The sequence below is a fragment of the Amblyraja radiata genome, chromosome 19, assembly GCF_010909765.2.
Source record: "Amblyraja radiata isolate CabotCenter1 chromosome 19, sAmbRad1.1.pri, whole genome shotgun sequence".
Classification (NCBI taxonomy): Eukaryota; Metazoa; Chordata; class Chondrichthyes; order Rajiformes; family Rajidae; genus Amblyraja; species Amblyraja radiata.
In genome coordinates this window covers 26,859,269-26,884,963 of record NC_045974.1, presented here as the reverse complement: position 1 = coordinate 26,884,963, position 25,695 = coordinate 26,859,269, and the positions used below count along the sequence as shown (strand labels likewise).

General features: G+C 43.7%; 1 protein-coding gene and 2 pseudogenes across 4 annotated transcripts in view; all 3 read left to right on the top strand.

The window, feature by feature from the left end:
* Positions 1-25,695, top strand: part of slc16a7 (solute carrier family 16 member 7) — a 131,288-nt gene that overhangs the window by 35,838 nt on the left and 69,755 nt on the right. Inside the window, exon 1 of one of the 4 annotated variants that reach the window (XM_033038112.1) lies at positions 13,055-13,188. The exons of 2 other annotated variants lie outside the window; for them this stretch is intronic. The gene's annotated coding sequence lies outside the window, so the exon portion shown is untranslated. Of the gene's footprint in view, positions 1-13,054; positions 13,189-19,563; positions 19,656-25,695 lie in introns of those variants that run through there. One more of the 4 variants, XM_033038118.1, reaches the window with a different exon arrangement.
* On the top strand, positions 1,141-1,249 carry LOC116984276 (annotated as a pseudogene).
* On the top strand, positions 3,661-3,769 carry LOC116984275 (annotated as a pseudogene).

Here is a 25,695-nt window from a genome sequence, read left to right as displayed (position 1 = left end):
GGGAAGTGTTTGAGGAAAAGACAGACTCAGGGAGAAGGAAGCAGCACCTTTTCTATAGGGCTATAATCATGCTTCTCTCTCCCCAGTAGACTCTTCTGTCAGAAGAGTGCTGGGGTCAAGTCTAGGGCAAACCCTGGACAGGTAAACAGATGTAAGAGCTGTAACAATGAGGTGATGCCTTTTCTAAGTCACAAAGTACATAGAGTGCATTATTGGTCCTTTCCTGATAGAAATACAGGAATACTTATGTTGTGACTGAAGGATTTAGCAGTCCAAAAATTTACTGACAAATTCCATTCCCATCTGGGAAGTCACACGGGAATGTCTGTCTATGTTTCAGGGGGAACAACAGTACAGCTGTGAGTAAAGCTAACTGGGAAAGATCTACAAACCAGGTTAGAAGCCAGCATAAACCATATGTTTTCTATTTACTGCAGGGGCAAACATTAGCTGACACCATAGCTGTCACTTGCCACCGGGGATTGTAAATCCCTGAATGTACTAAACTAATCAATTTATGCATCTGGTTACATCCAACCGGGATTGACGCGGGGCTGTGTAAACCCGAAACCTCCTAGCAAAATCTTTTTATTTGGGGGTGACCTATCTAGAAGGTCAAGGAGTTGGACAATGAAGCCAAACTGGAGCTCATCTAAACGTCCAAACATCATCCTCAAAGGTATCGCCCCTATGCTGGAAGATGTGTACACCCACAACACACAGTCTCGGGGATCCAGAAGAAAACAGTAAAACCAGAAGGAAGCAAGGAGGTTGGTGCGAGAAGACATCGAATAAATAACTTTTTGACACATATCTTAAACAGTATCTGGGGATACACAATAGAATTTTACAACACATAATCTTCTAGTACAGCTGATATATCGAGAGAGGAATTTGGAGGAGAACACCAAATGGATATTGGGCTATAGTATTTGCTGATGTTTCTACATGATATGGAACACCAGATGCCGATCTACTCGTATCCAGACATAATCACCAATTACCAAATATGTCATATGGGATACAGACACTGGACATCAGCAACAGATGGGGTTTTAGCTGCATTGCAAGGGGAGAATTATTATCTACGCATTCCCTTCCTAACAAAATAGGATATGGCGCTTGACGCATCAAACATAGATCAGATCTCGGCTTTTTGGCTAAGATCAAGTATAATATCTGTTCTTATCAGTTTAAATGTCTGATATGTCCCTTATCTAGGGACCATATATTATTTAAAAAAAATAATAAAATAATAATAATTAAAAAAAAAAAAGAAAAAAAAAAGTAAAAAATAAATAAAACGATATATTCGTTTTAAGAACAGAAACCTTTTCTATTGTTAAGTATATTCGTTTTAAGAATGAAAATGGCAAGCATTGATTCAAAGGATGCTTACAATTTCAGTACCCATAACAGGTGACCACGGACGTTATTTTTATCTAATTGGATGGCTCAGCTCTAGCAGTATAGAGCACTACCTAATGTGTTTACATTAGCACCTAGGTTATTTACAAAATATGACAACCAGCCACGCAATGGTAATGGCTTCTTTGGATGACATACTAATTGTGTGGAAACTTAGGACGGGCTGAACAAACCGTAACAGCCACTTAACAATTATTTGGAAACTAGGATCATTATCCATCCAATTAAATCAAAATTAAAGCCTTCAAACTAAAGGGATTATTTGGGGTTCACCATTAACTCAGTTCCTCATGTCAGTAACTTTGCCAACAGAGGTTACAACCTTAATAGAGGCATACAGCAAAATCATTGACATGAGGATAAACCATCCATCAGACTGGTAGCAAGAATATTGGCAACATATGGTTTCCAGCCACATAATTCAGACCCTTACATTATAAAGATTTACAGAGGGCCAAAATATGAGCTCTTAAAATTAATCGTGATCATTTCGATAGAATGATGAAGCCATACAGAAGCCAATATTGGAACTAAATGGTGGGAAGATAACATTGGGCATTGCTCCAATCCTATCATTGTCAGCAACCAGTCTATGGTCCTACATATGGATACTATGCACTAGGATGGTGTGTTACCAATTCCATCTCCAGCTGTGGAGGAGGATGGAATACACAGCGGCTGCGAGCGGCCAGCTCCCCGAGAGGACTGCACCGCGTTGGAGCACCGCAGGCCCAAGTAGAGGAGGAGCGGCACAGTGCGGGAAGCACTGCACCGCGTTTTTTAAAACTGCCATACCTGCGGTTTGCGAGCGGCCAGCTCCCCGAGGGACTGAACCGCGTTGGAGCACCGCAGGCTAACGGCAGTATGGGCGGCTCAGTGCTGTGAGCACTGCACCGCGCTTTGGAGCACCGCAGGCCAACGGGGATACAGGCGGCACAGTGACCGTGTACATTGCACCGCATTGGCACTGCGGGGCCTGCACCTGCGAGAACATACCGTTTTGCAGCGATGCAGGACCAAGAAGAAATCCTCCAGTGGGTAAGTCCCATAGCAGCACCTTATACAGGGCTGTATTTCACTTCTACTATTACAGGGAAGTGTTTGAGGAAAAGACAGACTCAGGGAGAAGGAAGCAGCACCTTTTCTATAGGGCTATAATCATGCTTCTCTCTCCCCAGTAGACTCTTCTGTCAGAAGAGTGCTGGGGTCAAGTCTAGGGCAAACCCTGGACAGGTAAACAGATGTAAGAGCTGTAACAATGAGGTGATGCCTTTTCTAAGTCACAAAGTACATAGAGTGCATTATTGGTCCTTTCCTGATAGAAATACAGGAATACTTATGTTGTGACTGAAGGATTTAGCAGTCCAAAAATTTACTGACAAATTCCATTCCCATCTGGGAAGTCACACGGGAATGTCTGTCTATGTTTCAGGGGGAACAACAGTACAGCTGTGAGTAAAGCTAACTGGGAAAGATCTACAAACCAGGTTAGAAGCCAGCATAAACCATATGTTTTCTATCTACTGCAGGGGCAAACATTAGCTGACACCATAGCTGTCACTTGCCACCGGGGATTGTAAATCCCTGAATGTACTAAACTAATCAATTTATGCATCTGGTTACATCCAACCGGGATTGACGCGGGGCTGTGTAAACCCGAAACCTCCTAGCAAAATCTTTTTATTTGGGGGTGACCTATCTAGAAGGTCAAGGAGTTGGACAATGAAGCCAAACTGGAGCTCATCTAAACGTCCAAACATCATCCTCAAAGGTATCGCCCCTATGCTGGAAGATGTGTACACCCACAACACACAGTCTCGGGGATCCAGAAGAAAACAGTAAAACCAGAAGGAAGCAAGGAGGTTGGTGCGAGAAGACATCGAATAAATAACTTTTTGACACATATCTTAAACAGTATCTGGGGATACACAATAGAATTTTACAACACATAATCTTCTAGTACAGCTGATATATCGAGAGAGGAATTTGGAGGAGAACACCAAATGGATATTGGGCTATAGTATTTGCTGATGTTTCTACATGATATGGAACACCAGATGCCGATCTACTCGTATCCAGACATAATCACCAATTACCAAATATGTCATATGGGATACAGACACTGGACATCAGCAACAGATGGGGTTTTAGCTGCATTGCAAGGGAAGAATTATTATCTACGCATTCCCTTCCTAACAAAATAGGATATGGCGCTTGACGCATCAAACATAGATCAGATCTCGGCTTTTTGGCTAAGATCAAGTATAATATCTGTTCTTATCAGTTTAAATGTCTGATATGTCCCTTATCTAGGGACCATATATTATTTAAAAAAAATAATAAAATAATAATAATTAAAAAAAAAAAAAGAAAAAAAAAAGTAAAAAATAAATAAAACGATATATTCGTTTTAAGAACAGAAACCTTTTCTATTGTTAAGTATATTCGTTTTAAGAATGAAAATGGCAAGCATTGATTCAAAGGATGCTTACAATTTCAGTACCCATAACAGGTGACCACGGACGTTATTTTTATCTAATTGGATGGCTCAGCTCTAGCAGTATAGAGCACTACCTAATGTGTTTACATTAGCACCTAGGTTATTTACAAAATATGACAACCAGCCACGCAATGGTAATGGCTTCTTTGGATGACATACTAATTGTGTGGAAACTTAGGACGGGCTGAACAAACCGTAACAGCCACTTAACAATTATTTGGAAACTAGGATCATTATCCATCCAATTAAATCAAAATTAAAGCCTTCAAACTAAAGGGATTATTTGGGGTTCACCATTAACTCAGTTCCTCATGTCAGTAACTTTGCCAACAGAGGTTACAACCTTAATAGAGGCATACAGCAAAATCATTGACATGAGGATAAACCATCCATCAGACTGGTAGCAAGAATATTGGCAACATATGGTTTCCAGCCACATAATTCAGACCCTTACATTATAAAGATTTACAGAGGGCCAAAATATGAGCTCTTAAAATTAATCGTGATCATTTCGATAGAATGATGAAGCCATACAGAAGCCAATATTGGAACTAAATGGTGGGAAGATAACATTGGGCATTGCTCCAATCCTATCATTGTCAGCAACCAGTCTATGGTCCTACATATGGATACTATGCACTAGGATGGTGTGTTACCAATTCCATCTCCAGCTGTGGAGGAGGATGGAATACACAGCAAGCATAATTATTACTAACACTGGGCATAACTACCTGGAAATGTTGGGTGTTTTTTCATGGCCTAAAGTCATGTTGCTCTGGAATATATTAAACAGGTTATTAGATTATAAATTAACAACACTACTGTGGTAGCACATATCAACCACATGGGTGAAAGGGAATCTACATCATGTAACAATCTGGCCAACACAATTTGGCAACCTCATCAGGGGGGGGGTACTAAGGGAAATACTACGAGACTCTGCGTCTGGTGTTTTAATAGTACCCGACTGACCTACCCAACCATGGTTCTAGGTGGTAATGGGAATGAGATTAGAACCATGCAGCACCATCCAAAACAGACGGCCAGAGCAATGATCACAGCGGGCCACAGACAATCAACCTAAAGACAATGTCTAAAATACATAAACTAATGGGAGGTGTGTTGCAACCATAATACATCATCCAGCCTGTTTGGAAGCTTTGTTAACCTACAGGGGCTTAGTATTAGTGACATCAACTGTGCCAGAAGTGGCCCATCTACTTACCTATGGCAAGAGAACGGAACAACAGCTTATGAGGGACACTTTTTATGAGAATTCCCCAAAGACCAGGTATTCCCAAATATGGGACATCAGCATCGTCTTAACGTTGTTAAAGAACTGGGCTCCAGCCACAGCGCTGTCATTACAGTTTTTGACATTTTACAAAACTGTCATGCTGATGGCTTAGGTCACGGCACTAAGGACTCAGTCCCTACCAAATTAAGGCTGGATACCTTGACCAGTTCACCTGGCAATTTACACTTCTATATTCAGGAATTAGGGAACTAAACAGACAGGGGTCAGCAGGCCTTAAAATAACATTTTTTTTTAGAGCCTACCCTACAGATGATTGACTGTGTTGTGAGACATCTACAAATATACATGGAACAAACCCAGACCATCAGTGGCACAGAAGAGGAACTTCTCATCAACGACAGACAGCCTCATTAAAGAATAACAGGTCAGGCCAGCTAAATGGCTAACATAGTATTGACAAAAGTTGGTGTAAACACTAACTGGGTTAAAATCTCACTCCACCAGGCTGCAGCAACGTCGGCAGCATTTAAATTGGAGGTTCCTATGGATAAAATCCTCAGGACTGCAGGATGGCCATCGGAAAGAACATTCTAAAGATTATAACTAACCAGTAATGGAAACTGGAATTTTTCAGAAACATTGTTAAGTTTCTGTACCATAATTTACCCCAAAAAACAGGGGCTATCAATTATTATTAACTTTATGGTTATTTATATATATCATATTGATGTTCAATATGTTATCACTATTCTCCCCAAAACCAAGGCAGACGTGATGATGGACTCGTTCCATGGCTTGAATCACAGAGCTTTGAAATCTTCATGTAGCCACTCACGTGACTCCGAAGTAAAATAGTAAGATTAAACGAGAACTTACCAGTTCGAAGTTTGATCTGTATTTTATGAGGAGTAACGTTGAGGGAATACATGCCCTCCGCTCCCACCCTTGATCATAAACACAACTGGTATCTTTTCTCTAATCTTACTATGCTTAAGTCATTACAGGTATCTGTGATTCACTCCGCTGCTTTGAAGAATGACACACATGCGTACTGGCGGGTTCTTCATGTATTCCCTCAACGTTACTCCTCATAAAATACAGATCAAACTTCGAACTGGTAAGTTCTCGTTTAATCTTACTATTAAACTGCATTATGTGATTGGACACAATGCCCTTGGAGACAGTGGCTGATTGGACGGGAGGAGACCAATTTGTTGAGTGGACTGGAATTTTAAGGGAAGCTAGTCGGTGATTGGTCACAACGCCCCTCAGAGACTGTGTCTGATTGGCCGCCGAGTGATCACCGCATTATGTGATTTGACACAATGCCCTTGGAGACAGCGGCTGAATGGACGCGAGGAGACCGATTTGTTGATTGGACGGGAATTTTAAGGGAAGCTGGTTGGTGTTTGGATGCAACCCCGTTAGAGGCAGCGGTTGATTGGCCACCAAATAATCGGGCACAAAAAATTGGGAAAAAAAAAAAAAAAATCGTGATTCTGATTTAAATCTGATATAAGGTACATGGGTGGGTATCAATTAATTCTGGACAACAGATTTAAAAAAATAGTCTAACCCCATTAATTCACTCAAGGTGTATTATGATGTGTTCTACTGTAGGAAGTGTAGAGCAAAACTTGCACTTCCAGAGTGGTCTATCATGTTGTTTCTTCAACGGACCATGCATTTATTTTAAGAACAAAACATAAAATGCTGAGAACTCAGCAGGTCAGGCTGGATCTATGGGCGGTCCGAAGAAGGGTCTCGACCCAAAACGTCATCTATTCCTTCTCTTCAGAGAGGCTGCCTGACCTGCTGAGTTACTCCAGCATTTTGTCTCTATCTATGGAGGGAATGGCTAGGCGACGTTTAGGGCCGGGTTCCTTCTTCAGGCATTTTTAAGGGGTTGGGAAAGAACGAAAATTTAATGTATTTAAATATGCTGTTACGAATATAACTAGTAGTGTGGGAGAAAATTCCATGAGACATAATTGCCACATACATACCCAAAAGTAGAAATGTAGAAAGTTACAGTGTGTAAAAAAAATAGATATTACGATCTTTGTAGTCTCCTTGTACCAATCAAATGCCAAATTCAAAATTCTATATTTTGAAAATGGGCAAAGCAAAAAGTAGCATGTTCTCTAAGGCTTATCTTAAAATAATTGATCGGAAGGGGGTGATTTTCAGTCAGGACGTATGTATCATTCAGTCAGTGAGATCACGGTCTGGAGCCCTTCTCTATTACCCCTCTACATAAAAACAAAGTGTCAACATCGCTTCAATGTCTACTAATCCACCCGTAGCTTCAGTTGCAGGTACAGCTGAAGAGATTTGGCGCTCGGGCAACGTTATGAATTTATATGAATTTTAAAAATCTGATACGTTTAAATCATTCAATAGCTACAACCTAAACGTGATAAATAACACTAAATAAAACTGAAGCAAATAATGGCAAACAGAAGAACTAACATTGAAGGAGAGAGAAAACAACACGCATAATTTTTTTTTTTTTAATTCATATAACATCCCTAAATGATGGGTAGGAATTACTAAATAATGTGGGTGGACAAAAATGCTGGAGAAACTCAGCGGGTGAGATGCTGCCTCCCCTGCAGAGTTTCTCCAGCATTTTTGTCTACCTTCGATTGTTCTAACATTTGCAGTTCCTTCTTAAAATAACGTGGGTGAATGACTGTACCTGCACAGAAAAAGCCCGTGCTCGTGGTCCGGAGCCCTTAATGACAGTAAGTTTTAAGAAATTCTGCCATGAATTTTATTCAAAGGAATGCGGCATCATAAATACTTGGTCAAAACACAATTCTATTGACTGAGGAATGCGGATCGATGTATTGGTGACACATTGCATGACTACATGTTAACCACTGGCTGTTAACAAGTGATAACAGTGGCATTTAACAAATCATTTTCGTCTCAGTTGAATCAAGTGATAAACAACTCCAATCTTTCTGCAGCACTCATTAAACCCGAGCTGGAAACTGAAAAGTAAGGGAATGCTGTCCCTCCCCCCTCCCCCCTCCTCCCCCCCCCCTCCCCCCTCCCCCTCTCCTCCCTCCCCCCTCCCTCCTCCCCCTCTCCTCCCTCCCCCCTCCCTCCTCCTCCCCTCCCCCTATTTCCATCACTGACGGTATTGAGAGTTAACCTCACAGTGTTGTTGTCGGTGAGGAATTTCACCTACTGGGGTCACTGCTGAGGGGATAGAGTGTGTTGCCCACCAGCCTAATTGGGCCCCTTAGGCACGGGGCCCAATTGGGAGCAATTGTTCCAATTGCCTTAAGGCCAGCCCGGACTCCCCTCCATCAAAAGTATGTGCACTAATGTCCTGTTTTTTATTAACACAGTTGTTTTATGCGCAATTTATTTTTGTTAGTTTAGTTTAGTTTCATTTATTGCCACCTGTATCAAGGCACAGTGGAAAACTATTCTTGTGTGCTGAACAGTGAGCGGAAAGACAATACATGATTACAATCGAGGCAGTGACGATGTACAGATACATGATAAAGGGAATAACATGAATAGCATTTAACGCAAGATACATACGACAATAAACTTGAACTTGAAGTGACATACAAGGTCAGAGTCTTGACTGTCGTTCTTTCAACACCTGAAACATTTAACAGTTCTTGCATCCTCTTCCAAATGCTGGCAAACCTGCTCTGCAGACTCCCCATTTACCATCATGTTTCCACTTCTGCAACCTTCCACCTGCGATTTGAACCGCTTCCATTGGAAGTTTGCCAAATAATTATCTGCCTCTGTGCGGTTTGTTGCATCTGTTATCACACTATAATGACTATAATATTTGGGAGATACACAGTTAATGAACATTGCCATTTTTGGCATTCACCCGAGGTGCTTTTAACTATCCTGTATCTTGTCATCCTATTTACAATCCTTGTGATTATCCAAGTCCCATGTGAAGTGCTGATCTGATTCCACATTGCACTGATTCTAAGGTACTATCCATTGCAGACACAACTCATTGAATGAGCATGCAGCGGGCAATGAAAGCCAGAGAGATCTGAGAATTTTCACTTTATTAATTTGGTAACACTGAAGGCTCTGAAGTGAATCTTAGAGAAAACGGCAGACAGAACATTAACTTGAGAAATCAATTTTCTTGGTAAGTTTATGTCAATCTGACCAGATTTAGAAATAAACCTTGCACATTGTGTATCTTTCAACTTTCTGTTTTCCTGGTAGAACTGTGTGCATTTTTTGGGAACTGTATATATTAACCCCCTGGCTTAGAATTATTTGATAACGATAGATACAAAATGCTGGAGTAACTCAGCGGGACAGGTAGCATCTCTGGAGAGAAGGAATGGATGACGTTTTGGGTCAAGACCCTTCTTCAGACTTAGAGACATCAGGACCATTGTGGGACCGCACTAGAGATGGTGAATCACTCTGCACCTGCCCAGCAAATGACAGGAAAAGCACAACACTAACAAACCTCCCGCCTGTAAACGAGGTGATATTGGGAAACGGTCTCTTCATTGATATCCTGGAATGATATTGCACAGAGAGAGGGCAGGTGTGTCACTTATTTATTTCTTCCAAGGACTTTATTCAATAATTGCATATTACAGTGTACCAGAAGGTACAAAAATGTTCAAATGTCACACTGCACCAGGCAATCATCATAATACAATAGAGGCTTCTGTATCTACAATGCACTCGACCCACCGCGGCGACCAGCGTTCATGGAAGGCCTCTAGAGTCTCCATGGATGCTGCGTGTTCCCTCTCCAGCACAGACGTAGGCCCTGAAGAGCGGGAGGCAGCCGACTCTAGTGTGACCATCGACTACCCGCTGCCTGGATCCGCGAATGGCCATCTTGGCCAGGCCCAGGAGCAAACCGACAGGGCGACCCCACCCTCCCGGTCGACCCTCTCCACTCCCTGCTCTGTGCCCAAATACTAGAATGGTGGGACTAAAATGCAACCAAAATGTGAGGAGCAGCCCCTTCAGATACTTGTACAGGGGCTGCAACCTCCCACAACTGCGTATACATGTGGAGCACGGTCTCTTCCTTGCCGCAGATGTTATAGGCGGCTGACGAGATTCTCCAATTTCAGGTAGCCCTAAATATTTATGTAAAAACGTTATACTATTTGCTGAGGAGAGAGACCGGGTGCCAGTTCTTCCACAGGCGGAGATCGCTCTTCTTGGGCAGCAGGACAATGACTGCCCTGTGCCACAAGAGGGACATCTCCCCGGTCGCCAGGCTCTCCCTGAGGACCTTCGTGTAATCTCCCCCGAGGACATCCCTGAAGGCTCTAACAAACCCTACCGTCAGCCATTCCAGCCCTGGGGACTAACGCCTCCTGAGCTGGTGCAGGGCACCAGTCAACTCCTCCAATGATATTGGGTCATCAATAGGAAATAATAAATAACGGCAAGAGAATGGTGAGAAGAAATGGTGGGTCTGGGGGGGAGACAATTAAAAATATCTGAGCATTGATACTGATACAAGAGAGACCAGAGTCAAGAGTGTTTTATTGTCGTATGTCCCAAAAAAGAACAATGAAATTCTTACTTGCAACAGCACAACAGATATGTAAACATAGTACTCTTTAAACACCAAAATAAACAGCAAAAAGTCCCAGATAGATAGATAGATATAGACAGACTTCAAGTAGCCCTTGCTTTCACTCTCTCTATCCCCTTCCCAGTTCTCCTGCCAGTCTTATTGTGTCCAACACCATTTTATTTCTGTACCACCCACTCCCTTGACATCAGTCTGAAGAAGGGTCTCGACCCGAAATGTCACCCATTCCTTATAATTATATAAATGAACAGTAATAGTGCAAAGACAAATCTTTGTAGTTCGGAGCTTATTTAGAGGTTGTTTTGTTTAATAGCCCAATGGCTGCAGGGATGAAGCTTCTCCTGGACCAGTTTACAGGCTTCTTTACCTTCTATACCGACAGTTCTGTCCTGGGCCTCCTCCATGGCCAGAGCGAGCACCATTGGAAATTGTAGGAGCAGCACCTCATATTCCACTTGGGCAGTCTGCACCCCAGCGGCTTGAAAATTGACCTCTCCAATTTCAGGTAGCCCTTGCTGTCTCCTCCCCTTCTCAGCTCTTTCTCAGCTCTCCCTCAGCCCTCAGGATCCTCCTCTTCCTTTCTTCTTCCCGACCCCCCCACCCTACATCAGTCTGAAGAAGGGTTTTGGCCCAAAATGTTGCCTATTTCCTTTGCTCCATAGATGCTGCCTCACCTGCTGAGTTTCTCCAGCACTTTTGTCTACCTGTGCCCTCAATAATGTTTGGGACAAAGACCCATCCTTTATTTATTTGCCTCTGTACTCCACAATTTGATATTTGTAAAGGAAAAAAAATTGCATGTGGTTTAAGTGCACATTGTTAGATTTTAATAAAGGCCATTTTTATACATTTGGGTTTCACCATGTAGAAATTACAGCAGTGGTTATACATAGTCCCCCCATTTCAGGGCACCATAATGTTTGGGACACAGCAATGTCATGTAAATGAAAGTAGTCATGTTTAGTATTTTGTTGCATATCCTTTGCATGCAATGACTGCTTGAAGTCTGCGATTCATGGACATCAGCAGTTGCTGGGTGTCTTCTCTGGTGATGCTCTGCCAGGCTTGTCTTTCAGCCATCTTTAGCTTATGTTTGTTTTGGGGGCTAGTCCCATTCAATTTTCTCTTCAGCATATAAAAGGCATGCTCAATTGGGTTCAGATCGGGTAATTGACTTGGCCACTCAAGAATTGTCAATTTTTTAGCTTTGAAAAACTCCTTTGATGCTTAGCAGTGTGTTTGGGATCATTGTCTTGCTGTAGAATGAACTGACGGCCAATGAGATTTGAGGCATTTGTTTGAACGAGCAGATAAGATGTGTCTAGATACTTCAGAATTCATTATGCTACTACCATCAGCAGTTGTTTCAGCAATGGAGATAAGTGAGCCAGTACCTTCAGTAGCCCAGGCCATAACACCCCCACCACCGTGTTTCACAGATTAAGTGGTATGCTTTGGATCTTGGGCAGTTCCTTCACTCTATACTTTGTTCTTACCATTACTCTGATATAAGTTAATCTTCGTCTCATCTGTCCACAAGACCTTTTTTTCCCCCAGAAATGTAGTTGCTCGTTTAAGTACTTCTTGGCAAACTGTAACCTGGCCATCCTATTTTTGCGGCTAACCAGTGGTTTGTATCTTACAGTGTAGCCTCTGTATTTCTGTTAATGAAGTCTTCTGAGGACAGTGGTCATTGACAAATCCACACCTGACTCCTGAAGAGTGTTTCTGATCTGTTGGACAGGAGTTTGGGGATTTTTCTTTAAGATAGAGAAAATATTATAACTCCTGTCATCAGCTGTGGAGGTCTTCCTTGGCCTGCCAGTCCTTTTGCGATTAGTAAGCTCACCAGTGCTCTCTTCTTAATGATGTTCCAAACAGTTGATTTTGGATCAGCCAAGCCTAAGGTTTGGCTGATGTTTCTTAACAGTTTTATTCTTGTTTCTCAGTCTCATAATGGCTTCTATGACTTTCATTGGCCCAACTTTGGTCCTCATGTTGATAAACAGCAATAAAAGTTTCCAAAGGTGATGGAAAGATTGGAGGAAAGACCAGGTGCTGAGAGCTCTCTTATACCTGCATTATGGAAGCAATTAAACACGCCTGAGCAATTGCAAACACCTGTGAAGCCATGTGTCCCAAACATTATGGTGCCATGAAATGGGGGGACTATGTATAAACACAGCTGAAATTTCTACATGGTGAAACCAAAATGTATAAAAATGGCATTTAATAAAATCTGACAATGTGCACTTTAACCACATGTACATTTTTCTATTACAGATCACAAATTATGGAGTACAGAGCCAAATAAATAAATGATGGGTCTTTGTCCCAAACATTATGGAGGGCACTGTATACCTATGTCATTCAGATCCATGAGTCTGGTTTGACTGGAAACACTGGTGTTCAGCCGCGTAAACTGAGGTGAGCCCTGGATTCCCATGCACGCACTGCGAATAGAAACTTCTCCTAAATCTGATGCACCAGTGCTAGAGTAACCCAGCAGATCAGGCAACATCTGTGGAGGGAATGGGCAGGCGATGTTTCGGGTTGGAAACCTTTTTGAGAAACATCGTTTATCCATTTTATACCGAGATGCAGCCTGACTGCGACGTTACTCCAACACTTTGTGTTTGGCTCACTTTTTGCAATTGTTTTGTGTTAAACCAATAGCATTGCACTCAAAAATATGTTACCAAGGTATTAAATTTCTGTTTCTATCCCTTCAACTGTCATTCTCTTCCTAAATAAAATGTAAAAAAAGACTTTAAAAAAATGAATACAGTACTTCTTAAAAACATAGAAACATAGAAACATAGAAATTAGGTGCAGGAGTAGGCCATTCGGCCCTTCGAGCCTGCACCGCCATTCAATATGATCATGGCTGATCATCCAACTCAGTATCCCGTACCTGCCTTCTCTCCATATCCTCTGATCCCCTTAGCCACAAGGGCCACATCTAACTCCCTCTTAAATATAGCCAATGAACTGGCCTCGACTACCCTCTGTGGCAGGGAGTTCCAGAGATTCACCACTCTCTGTGTGAAAAAAGTTCTTCTCATCTCGGTTTTAAAGGATTTCCCCCTTATCCTTAAGCTGTGACCCCTTGTCCTGGACTTCCCCAACATCGGGAGCAATCTTCCTGCATCTAGCCTGTCCAACCCCTTAAGAATTTTGTAAGTTTCTATAAGATCCCCTCTCAATCTCCTAAATTCTAGAGAGTATAAACCAAGTCTATCCAGTCTTTCTTCATAAGACAGTCCTGACATCCCAGGAATCAGTCTGGTGAACCTTCTCTGCACTCCCTCTATGGCAATAATGTCCTTCCTCAGATTTGGAGACCAAAACTGTACGCAATACTCCAGGTGTGGTCTCACCAAGACCCTGTACAACTGCAGTAGAACCTCCCTGCTCCTATACTCAAATCCTTTTGCTATGAAAGCTAACATCCCATTCGCTTTCTTCACTGCCTGCTGCACCTGCATGCCCACTTTCAATGACTGGTGTACCATGACACCCAGGTCTCGCTGCATCTCCCCTTTTCCTAGTCGGCCACCATTTAGATAATAGTCTGCTTTCCTGTTTTTGCCACCAAAATGGGTAACCTCACATTTATCCACATTATACTGCATCTGCCAAACATTTGCCCACTCACCCAGCCTATCCAAGTCACCTTGCAGTCTCCTAGCATCCTCCTCACAGCTAACACTGCCCCCCAGCTTAGTGTCATCCGCAAACTTGGAGATATTGCCTTCAATTCCCTCATCCAGATCATTAATATATATTGTAAATAGCTGGGGTCCCAGCACTGAGCCTTGCGGTACCCCACTAGTCACTGCCTGCCATTGTGAAAAGGACCCGTTTACTCCTACTCTTTGCTTCCTGTTTGCCAGCCAGTTCTCTATCCAACAATCAATCAAGTATATTCTCATAGCTCTGGTTGTACTCCACTGCATTTGGAGAAAAACTTTACTTTTTAGACTTTATAGAGCGACATCATGAAACAGGCCCTTCGGCCCACCGAGTCCGTACCGACCAGGGATCACTCCAGACACTAGCACTATCCTACACTCTGGCGGCAGTTTACAATCTACAGAAACCAATTAACCTACAAACCCGCACGTCTTTTGAGTGTGGGCGAAACTGGAGCATCCGTAGAACACCCACGCGGTCACAGGGAGAACGTACAAACTCCATACAGACAGCAGCCGTAGTCAGGATGAACCCGGGTCTCTGGTGCTGTAACTCCATCGCTTGCGCCACTGTGCCGCCCACATGTGCAGACCTTATTATATACTGGTATTCCACGGAATTTAACACAAATCTGTGAAAGAAGGATAGGATTCCGAAAGTATCACTCGGGATTAGATAACGCAAATTTCCTCTAGGGAAAATGGCAAGGTCGTCATACGGTGCCCTGGGAATGTGTCTGTGTTTGCAGGGATTCCCACACTGGTCAGGATCAGAACGTTATGAGCAACAACTAGTGTTTACATAGTGTCTTGAATGTGGCAAAATGTTCCCGGACAATTCATAACATTATTAAATACAACTTTACAAAAAATGATGAGACATTGGTGCCGAGACCAAAAGCTTGGTCAAACAGATAGGTTTCAAAGAGTAAAAGGTAGAGAGATCGAGATGTTTAGAGAAGGACATTTAGGGCAGTGACCCTGGCCTTTGAAGGCAAGATTAGCAAAGGTATGTGGAAGGGGAGGTGGAGGAGAGAAATAGGTGTGAGCCCAGGTGGGGCACAGGGGAGGGAGGGGCGGGGACAAAAACAAGCGAGAAGAGTTACCTCAAGTGGAGAATTTAATTTTCATACGGTTGTGTTGTAAACTACCCAAGGAGAATATGAGGTGCTGTTCTTCTAGTTTTCATGTGGTCTCACTCTGGCAATGAAGGAGACACGGGACAGAAAGGTCAGTATGGGAATCGGAGGAAGAGTTAAAATGGTCAGCACCAAGGAGACCCAGTAGGCCTTGGCAGATCAAGTGCAAGTGTTTGGAGTGAAATGGTCACCGAGTTTGTGCCTGGTTCTGTCAATGTACAGGAGGCCACAACGGGAACACCGGCTGCAGTAGATGAGGTTAGAGGAGGTGCAGGTGACCCTCTCTCTTCTGGAAGGACTGTTGGGGTAAGTGGATGGAGGTGAGGGAGGAGGTTGCAATTGTTGCAGTTGCATCTCTTGCGGTTGCATGGGGAAGTACCTAGGGAGAATCAAGATTGTGTGGTCAGCAACCTCAATGTATTGTGAATGAATTCTAATGAGATATAATCGCACATTAACAACAGCATGCATCTGTTATCTCCATTGGCAATAAGTAATGCATAACCCTAATTAATGAACCAGTCAAGCTCCGGTTATTCACATATGCCTGATATACATTTAAACCCATCGCACTGTATTTGGAACAAAGTGCCAACTGTAAATGGTTTCACTACTGTTTTTGTTTAGTTTAGTATATTATTGTCACATGTACCGAGGTACAGTGAAAAGGTATTTTGTTGCGTGCTATCCAGTCAGCGGAAAGACTACACATGATTACAATCAAGCCGTCCGCAGTGTACAGTTACAGGATAAGGGGAATAACATTTAGTGCAAGATAAAGTTCAATAATATCCGAATAAAGATAGTCAGAGGGTCTCCAATGAGGTAGATGGAGATCAGGACCACTCTCTAGTTGGTGAGAGGATGGTTCAGTTGCCTGATAACAGCTGCGAAGAAACTATTTCTGGGTCTGAAGGGATGCATTTTCACACTTCTGTAAAAAAGTGTGAAAAATCCTTGCCTTGCCATGTTACAAACATTACATCCTGCTTTATTTTTCAAATTTCTGAGAGATATTTTGTTCCAGGATATGTTGAACTCCTCCTTACCATAATTTTTGTACCGATATTTCAGTCATGAGTGGTTTACAATACATAAACATGTCTATCTGGTGCCACTCATTCTAAGTATGCAGGTACATTTCTAGTCCTAAATAGGGCATAAATTTATTTCCCAGAGAATGTTGGCCGTCCTTGTTAGTCCTTGAGAGTCTTTTCATTGTAATCTGTCATCAGTGTCTTTTGTAAGATCAACAAAAGTGCCATGCAGTTACACTTCCAGCCAGATAAATCTTAAAACATTAATAGCAAAAAGATTTGTCAGTCTAGGCTTTAACGAATACTGCGTTTGGTTTCAAGACTTGTTTTTTTTAAATTTTTTTTAAATTTTATTGAAACGGCGATGGGAACTGACTTTAGAAGCTATACATGTATGTCCCCATTGGACTTGCCTTCAGTCTGTGTTCTGGACTTAACAATTTGCTGAACAACTTCAACAGCGGCACTGTGGCGCAGCGGTAGAGCAGCGTTAGAGACCCAGGTTCGATCCTGACTAAGGGTGCTGTCTGTATGGAGTTTGTACATTCGCCCTGTGACTCTGGGTTTTCTCCAATGCTCCGGTTTTCTCCCACATTCCAAAGACCTACAAGGTTTGTCGGTTAATTGGCTTTGGTAACATTTTAAATCGTCCTTAGTGTGTGGGATTGTTTTAGTGTACGGGGTGATCGCTGGTCAGCGCGGACGCCATGGGAGCGAAAGGCTAGTTTTCCCGCGCTATATCTCTAAAGTAAAGTTTAAAGTCTAAAGGAGGCCTTCCAAGAAGGTCCTGTTTCTATAATAATAATAATAATTTTATTTATAGAGCACTTTAAAAACAAACATAGTTGCAACAAAGTGCTGTACATCATTAATCATTGACAAAAAAGTTAATACACACCAATAATAACAGTTAAAAGATGGAGTAAGTAAAGATATTCAAAATAAATAAATATTAAAAACACTACAAGCATGAGCAAAGTCTCATGCATGGTCAAAAGCCAGGGAGTATACATGTGTTTTAATACTGGATTTGAAGATGGACAGTGAGGGGGCCTGTCTGACGTGCAACGGCAGAGCGTTCCAGAGTGCCGGGGCAGCAACAGAGAAGGCTCTATCCCCTCTGAGCTTCCGCTTAGACCTCGGTACCTCCAGGAGCAGCTGATCAGCTGACCTGAGGGACCGGGCAGGAGCGTATGGGTGGAGCAGCTCAGAGAGGTAAGGCGGGGCGAGCCCATTCAGAGATTTAAAAACAAATAACAGAATTTTAAAAAGAACTCGAGAGAGCACCGGGAGCCAGTGGAGGGAGGCCAGAACTGGTGTTATGTGCTCCCTCTTTCGAGTTCCAGTTAAAAGGCGAGCAGCAGCATTCTGAACCAACTGGAGACGAGCCAGTGAAGAACGAGCAACTCCAAAATAGAGTGCGTTACAGTAATCCAGCCTAGATGTAATAAAGGCATGCTGTATCTCTAAAACTAAAACTATCTGTGAGACCCATGTGAGCCTAGGTTATGAGACAGAATATACATGTTTGACAGGATGGGTGGATATGCAGTTTGGGACGTATGATGCTACTTCCACTGTGTGGTCATGACAAATGTACGAAAGGTTCTTAGTGTCTTCCTGCATGCTCTTTTAGTTTGAGTATTCATGGGCCAGGGAACCCCAGAGGTTGGTCACATCTAAGGATAGGCCAGAGGTCTCATTGAGGATCATCAAAGGCTTTGTTGAGGTAAAAATGGGCTGTGTACAGCGTTTGGTGGTTTTGTCTGGGTTTTTCTTGGAGAGGTTGCATGGTGAAGATGTCCATTGAATCCACAGTGCGATTAGGAGAGCTGCTCTTTGGAGATCACTCCAGATGACCTTTCCTGTGGCTAACAGCATGGAGGTCCTTCTGTAGTTCATCACAATCGAATGTATCTTCAGTCTCAAAGATGGTCACAATTATAGGGTGTTGCCTTCTCTTCCCAGACATGGATAATTCCCAGACAGTGAATGTGTGACTGAATTTTCTCTCCGTAACGAACTTTGAAGTTCGACAGGAATAGTCACTGCTCCTAACCTGTACTTTTGTTGTGGCATACGGTGAACGGGCGCCTCTATAAAGTTAAACGTCATTATTTTGTTTTTTAGCCATGTGAAACTTATGTTTATTAATCATGCCGACCAGCACCTTTTGTCTACAAGAAAGCACTGCTCATAACACTTTGTTGTCTATTGATTGGTGTAAAGACATTTGACTTTTTATCTGTTGAGGTGCAAAGGAGATTGGAAAGGAGTCAAAGGCAAACATGTAAACAACAGTCATGGTTGAGGAATCCTTTAACCTGTTCTTTGCAGCAGGAACTGGCTGCCTTCTGTCTTTGATAAGCTCACCTTTTAGTCTTTTTTTAAGTTTTAGAGATACAGTGCGGAAACAGGCCCTTCGGCCCATCGAGTCCATGCCGGCCAGCAGTCCCTGCACACACTTAATACTATCCTACCATTTAAAAAAAAACTGAAACCAATTAACCTACATACCTGTACGTCTTTGGAGTAAGGGAGGTAACTAGAGTAGCCGGAAAAACCTATGCAGGTAATGGGGAGAATGTATAAACTCTGTACAGACAGAACCCGTAGTCAGGATCGAACCCAGGTCTCTGGTGCTGCAAGGCAGCAACTCTATCACTGTGCCGTGTGTGTATGCTCCAAAATAATAACTATGGCCCTGAAGTAACTTTTATGTGACTGAATAAAAGTTAAGCCGAACAGGAAATGTTATCGTGCCTGCTTTGCAATGGGATCTGGTGATATCTTGTAATCTAGTTTCAATATTTAATGATGAGTGGCCATGTTTGCATCATTCTCTTTGTGGCAGCCAATATGAAGAGATGATTCCCTGTCAGATTTTTTTGGGGAGATAAGGAGACGCATTCTGCAGTTTCATCTCTTCATTCACGTGCAACTGCGATTTGGTTATTTGCTGCTTTCAAACTACGACCTCTGAACTTCTGCAAAAGCTGAAAAAATATAATTAACTGCTTCAGGTACAGTCACTCAGGTACAGTAAGGCAAACGTGAGCAAATTTTAGAACAGTGATGGTCTTCTAATGTTTTTAACTGACTTTATAGATTGTTTGATTGCACTTACCTTTGTCTTTCATGAAAAATAAAACCAATATTGTATCACATACTGCAATCTAATCTGCAATCACATTGTACAGTAAATAGTATGAAAAGCTTTTACCTATCAAGGACTTGTCATTGGGCCTGCTTCTATATTCCTACCTATAGAAACCTTCCACAGAAACTATTCCTTTGACTCCGACATTGTTTTAGTTTCCTTTCTTTGGCCCATCGGCAGCCAATTCCCCTCTTTCAATCGCTTTGAGACTCTTAGAATATAGAACAAAGAACAGTACAGCACAGGAGCAGACCCTTCGGCCCGCATTGTGTGGGCTAAACATGATGCCAAGACCATCACATATCTTCCTGCACATAACACATATCCCTCCACTCCATGCAAATCCATATGCCTATCCAAATGTCTTTCAAATAGCACTAATGTATCTGCTTTAGACATCATCCCTACAGTGCATTCCAGGCACTCAACACCCTCTGTGTAAAAAAAACATATCCCGCACAATTTCTTTAAACTTTGCTCCCGTCACATTAAACCTGGGTTTAAACCGGTTTTCATTGGAATGAGGCAGATAGACCTGGAAGAGATTTAGAAAATTATATGGGGGGGGGGGGGGGTGGATAGGGTAGATTGCCACAATCTTTTTCCGAGGGAGGGCATTCTAAAACTAGGTAGGTAGGTGTAGGTTTAAGGAGAGCGGGTAAGATTCAATAGGATCTGAGGGCCATGTATTTCACACAGAGGATGGTGGGTGGATGGAATAATGGTACAGGTAGGTACAGTTATAACGTTTTGACGACTACGTGGATAGTTTAGATTAGGGCAGACACAAGATGTTGGAGTAACTCAGCGGGACAGGCAGCATCTCTGGAGAGAAGGAATGGGTGACATTTTGGGTCGAGACACTTCTTCAGACTTATCTTGTCTGAAGAAGGGTCTCGACCCGAAACATCTCCCATTCCGTTTCTCCAGAGATGCTGCCTGTCCCGCTGAATTACTCCAGCATTTTGTGTCTACCTTTGATTTAAACCAACATTTGCAGTTCTTTCCTACACAGATAGTTTAGTTTATTATTGTCACGTGTACTGAGGTACAGTGGAAAGCTTTTGTCTACTCGCTATCCAGCCAAAGAAAAGACAAAACATGAATGCAATGAAGTTGTCCATGGTGCACAGGCAAATAATAAAGGGTGCCACATTTAGTGCAAACATTGAAGTCCAATAAAGTCTGATTAAAGATAGTTCAAATGTCTCTAATTAGATAGATGAGAGGTCAGCACTGCACACTAATCGATGAGGGGACCATTGAGTTGCCTGATAATAGCTGGAAATAAACTGTTGCTGAATCTGGAGGTATGCATGTTCAAACATCTATCGCCTGCCCAATGGAAGAGGGGAGGGAGTGACCAGAGTGATACTGGTCCTTGATTATGCTGGTGGTCTTACCAAGGCAGTGTGGAGTAGATGGAGTCAATGGAAGAGAGATTGATCTGCGTGATGGTCTGAGCTATGCTCTCTGCAATTGCTTCTAGTCTTGGATGGAAATGTTCCTTTGAGGGACTTGGGCTTAATGCAGGCAAATGGGATAGATATCTTGATTGGCATGGACAAGTTGGGTTGAAGGGCCTGCTTCCGTGTTTGATAACCACAAGATGGGGAGTGGTAGGGAGAGATGGAAGAGTGGCTGTGGTGTCATGAATGGAGAGATTCCTTAGAAATACTGAAAGTTGAGAGGATGAGAAAATATTTGATGGAAACTTGTGATGGTATTTGCAAAGGGTGATCCATTGAATGTAAAGGCTGGAGTGAAATTATCAAACACTTTCACAGTCAAGTGGCGGAACGAGATTGGAAACTTCCTTCAGCGAATGGCAGTCAGTCAATTATTAATTTTAAACCTGAGATTGATAGATATTTGTTCACCAAGATTTTGGCGGATTTGAAGAAAAGATGAGAATATAGAATTGTTAGAGATCAGTAATCATCTCATAAAAGGAAAATAAAGACTTGGAAGATATCAATGTTTCTATATAGAATTGTGAGATGCGTACATAAGATAGACAGTCAGAACCCCTTTCCCAGGTGGAAATATCAGTGACCAGAGGGCATAGCATTAAGGTCAATTGAATTTCCACCAGGCCCAACAAGATTCCAGCTTCAAGAGATAGCAGCAAAATTTGAAGGTGTTGCGTGGGACAGATTTTTTAACAGACAGTGGTGGGTGTCTGGAATGTGCTGCCAGGGTTGGTGGTGGAGGCAGATATAATAGTGGCATTTAGGAGTCTTTCAGATAAACCCCCTGTCTATCACTAACGAGAGTGGTCCTGAACTCTTATCTACCTCACTGACTATCTTTAATTGGACTTTAGCTTGCACTAAATATTAATCCCTTTATCATGCATCTGTACACTGCGAGTGGCTCAATTGTAATCATGTATTGCCTTTCCAATGACTGGTTAGCACGCAACAAATACTTTTCACTGTATCTCGATACAGTGACAATAAACTAAACCACATGGGTATGCAGGGAATGGCAGGCAAACAAGATTAGTTTAAGTGTGTGTGTGTGCGTGTGCGCGTGCGTGTGTGTCCATTTGCTTTCATGTGACCTGAGGCCAGGCAAAGCACAGCAGGCGGGGCCAGCCAGCAAGACAATCCATTTGCTCGCATTCCAGGTGAGCTCAAGCAAAAGCACAGGGCAGGTGGGGCCAGCCAACAATACAATCCATTTGCCTTCATTTCAGGTGAGGCCAAGCAAAGCAAAGGCAAAGCAAAAGCACGGGACAGGCGGGGCCAGCCAACAATACAATCCATTTGCTGTCATTTCAGGTGAGCTCAAGCAAAGCAAAGCCAAATGAAAAGCACAAAGCAGGCCAAACAATTCATTTCATTTCCATTTATATTTCAATTTTAAGCACAGGGCAGGCCAAACAACTCATTTCATTAAGGGCTAACAAATCATTTATTGCAAGCACATTAAGGGTTAACAAATCATCTTTCATTGCAAGCACATTGCTGGCTAACAAATTATTTATTGCAAGCACATTAAGGGTTAACAAATCATCATTCATTGCAAGCACATTGCTGGCTAACAAATCATTTATTGCAAGCACATAAAGGGTTAACCACATAAAGCACATAAAAGGTAGACTCACAGTTCAGTAGACACAGCAGAATCAGAGTTGTGGCTTCTCCCTCGCAATCTTTCAGAATGATTGACTCACGTCCAGGCATCCAGGGTTTTATAGACCTGCCCTCCCCCCAGAAGGGGCGTTATCTTCACCATGGTGATTGACAGGCGAGAGGATTAATCAGCTGATCTCAAGATTTTTTAAACACTCATATCTTTTTTATTTTTCATCGATCGGAAAAATCCTAGGGGCTGCCTCAGAGGAGGACTATGAGTAAGATGGCCAAAAATCATAGCGAATAGGATATTGTTTTTTCAAAAATCAATATGGAGTGCAGAGAGGAAGTGGTCAAGATGAGACTTTTAATTATATATATATATACTAGACCAAGTGCAGACCCTTTGGGTCTGTTCCCCCAACGTGTGGTTGTGGGGGGGGGGGGGGGGGGAGGCGGCATGCAGCGTCACACACACTAACTATCCCCCCCGCACTCACGCTAATTACCCCCCTTGATATTATATTAATATTATTTATTTGCTCCTTTTACCGCATAACCACCCTATCTACTGACGCATAGCCCCCAACTTGCAGTCACATCTTGAGTGGGGGGGGGGGGGGGGGGTTAGCGAGTGAGGGCAGAGAGAGAAAGGGCAGAGACAGAGAGAGAGACAGAGACACAGAGAGGGGCAAGAGGGATGGGGGTGGAGAGGAGGAGAAGAGGGAGGGTGGGTGAGGGGGGAAAGTTGGGGGAAGAGGGGAGGAGAGAGAGAGGGTGAGAGTGAGGGGGAGAGAGAGGGGGTGCGGGGGAGAGGTGGGGAGCAGGGAGGGGGAGGGAGGGAGGGTGGAGGGAAGAGGGTGGGGGTGTGGAGGGGAGGGGGTTTAGGGGAGGGAGGGAGGGTGGGGATGGAGGGGAGAGGGGAGAGAGGGGGGAGAGGGGGGAGGAGGAGGGGGAGAGAGGGTGTGCTGAGAGGGGGGTGAGGTGAGGGGAGGTGGGGAGCAGGGAGGGGGAGGGAGGGTGGAGGGAAGGGGGGTAGGGGTGTGTGGAGGGGAGGGGGGTTTAGGGGAGGGGCGGTGGGGGAGGGGATGGAGGGGAGGAGAGGGAGAAAAAGAGGGGGGGGAGAGGAGAGGGGGGAGGAGAGGGGGGGGAGAGGAGAGGGGGGGAGAGAGGGGGGAGGAGAGAGGAGGGTGGTGGGGGGGGAGGGGAGAGGAGGGTGGAGGGGGGGAGAGAAGGGGGGGGGAGAGAAGGGGGGGGGGACGAGAAGGGGGGGAGAGAAGGGGGGGGGAGAGAAGGGGGGGGGGAGAGAAGGGGGGGGCGAGGAGGGGGGGGGAGGAGGGGGGGGGAGGAGGGGGGGGGAGGAGGGGGGGGGAGGAGGAGGGGGGGGGAGGAGGGGGGGGGGGGGGGGGGGGGGGGGGGGGGGGAGGAGGGGGGGGGAGAGAGAGAGAGAGGGGGGGGCGAGGGGGAGAGGGGGGGGGGGAGAGAGGAGGGGAGAGAGAGGGAGAGAGACGGGGGAGAGAAAGAGAGGGATAGGGAAAGAGAGAGAGATATGGGGAGAGAGAGGAGGGGAGAGAGAGGAGGGGAGAGAGAGGAGGGGAGAGAGAGGAGGGGAGAGAGAGGAGGGGAGAGAGAGGAGGGGAGAGAGAGGAGGGGAGAGAGAGGAGGGGAGAGAGAGGAGGGGAGAGAGAGAGAGGGTGCCTTTTTACTTCAACCCAAACAACCATTTGCAGGCAGTGCCTTTTTCCTCAAAACTAACCATATTTTCATTTTCAAACCACATTATGGGTACTCACAGCTGTGGGGACATTTGTTCAGTGTTATTCAGAGCTCTGATTGAGGCACACCACTTGCAGAGACTGATTGAGGCACACCACTTGCAGAGACTGATTGAGGCACACCACTTCCTGGTTTTATAGTCCCTCCCCCTCCCTCCAGTAGAGGCAGCAGAGAGAATGGGGAATTTTGTAAAAACATTAATATATCTGTCATTTTTCATCGACGGGAAAAATCCTCGGCACACATGCGGCGGAGGGGGGCTCTGAGTGAGGTGGCCAAAAATGACGGCCGTAGGTTGCGGCGTTCTCTCGGAAATCGCAGCACAGAAGGCCAAAAGCGGTCAAGAACAGAGATTTAGTAATATAGATAAGATATATATATATATATATGTGTTCAAGAAGGAACTGCAGATGCTGGAAGATCGAAGGTACACAAAAATGCTGGATAAACTCAGCGGGTGCAGCAGCATCTATGGAGCGAAGGAAATAGGCGACGTTTCGGGCTGAAACCCTTCTTCAGACACATATATATATGTGTGTGTGTGTGTGTATGTATATATGTGTGTGTGTATATATATATATATATATATATATATATACTCATATACTCATATACTCTGTGTGGGGATGTGTGTGTTATTTTGCATGTGAAACGTATCTCCTCGAAAATCAGACGCAAAAATGCGGAGATTTTAACAATTTCAGTAAGGATTTAACATGAGTTCAGAAATCCACTCCTCTAGATTTCGTCAATTATTTCCCAAGATTTTGATTTAAATTGTTCACAAAACATAAAAAATAAATAAAATAAATGCTGCATGAGTCAGTGCCATCTCACAGATATCACAATGGGACAGGGGTGGGAGAGATCTCTCCCGCACCTAAGCCGGACACAAGGGGAAGGGAAAAACAGAACGAAGGAGCGAGAAGAAAAAGGGAGCGGAACGAAAAAGCGAGAGAGAGAGAGAAGAGAGACGAATACGAGTCCAAAAGCATCAAGGAGAAAAAGCAAACACAATCACCAGAAACTTCGCACAACCCAATC